Here is a 1,370-nt window from a genome sequence, read left to right on the forward strand (position 1 = left end):
ATTTTATTGAGAAATAAATAGCAATGAGAGTTTCAAAACCGATTAGCAGGACAGTTTCAATAATTAATACATTGCATATCGTTGTCTTCATAGTGTTCTTGTAAATTAAGGAGTGTTCTTTATTTTGTTTCTCAACATCCTGGAATACTTTGGGTAAGAATGGGATTACCTATTCCTTGAACATTTGTAAAGATCTGCTAGTGAGGCCGCTTGAGCTTCGTGTTTCCTGTTAGGAGTTTGGAAGCTGTTGTTGGAAGCATGGTCTATAATTGTAATTCTTACATATTTGATTGCATTGTTTTTGGCTTTGCTTTAAATCTCAGATCTATGTTAATTGCAGTTAATTTTTTACTGTTTATTCTTTAGCCAATGTTTCTATAATCATTTTTGGTTGGTGAAGTTCACCTCTCAATGAGTCCCTCAGAACTCATGAGATTCAGGTTCACGAGATTAAGATTCTGAGTTCTTGCATATGCTTACGTTGTGTAGATAAGCACTGGCTCCAACATTCATAACTCATAAGTCTTTTCAGGGTTTTTCTTGTATCTCTGCTCTTCTGGATGAAGGAACGTCCTACAAAGGAGGCCAATGCCAGTCTCTTTGTGATCTTTTCCCTATGAAACGCACAAGCTGCACATAACTGATTTTTTTGTGCAGCTGCCTAGGGAGTCCTTTAGTTACAGCCCAAAAAGTATTCAGTTATGTCTCAGTGTCGATGCTTCAGTGTTAAATTCCCAACCACAATGAAGACCCTATGATCTGGAGGTTTATGTGTTCTTTTATTTAACACATATGTTAATGCATTATAATTTTAAACATCTATTCTGTTCTACTTTATTTTATTCTTTGGAGAAATCTAATGCAATATCTATCTATCTATCCATCTATCTATCTATCATCCATCATCTATCTGATAATCTATATCCACTAATATGTGAGAAACAGTAACATTATTCCCATGTCAGACTGAAAGTTGGAAAGAATAGCTTATTCACAAAGTCAGTCATCAGACCCTTCCTGGGTTACAGATCTTAAATGTCTGGCTGTCCAAATGCACTTTCCCGATCCTTACAGATCAGAAGCAGGCCTGGCCTTGAACTTACATTTGCCTCTGCTTACTTTCTTGCTTTCTGTGACAATGGAATTCTTCTTGTAACTAGTTCTGTTTTCCTCTCCTCTTTACAAAATCTTAACAGGGGTGGGGAGGATATGCTAGAGCTTCTTTGGCCAAGATCAAATTAATCCAAATGAGAGCTGCCACCCCCGACATCTGGATATGCAGATAAATATTCCTTTTGCCTATTTTTTGTTATCTCTTTCTTACTAATCTTTTAAAAATCTATTTTTTGTTTTATTTTGGATTTTTTAAA

The sequence above is a fragment of the Octodon degus genome, unplaced genomic scaffold (assembly GCF_000260255.1).
Source record: "Octodon degus isolate 3935 unplaced genomic scaffold, OctDeg1.0 scaffold00072, whole genome shotgun sequence".
Classification (NCBI taxonomy): Eukaryota; Metazoa; Chordata; class Mammalia; order Rodentia; family Octodontidae; genus Octodon; species Octodon degus.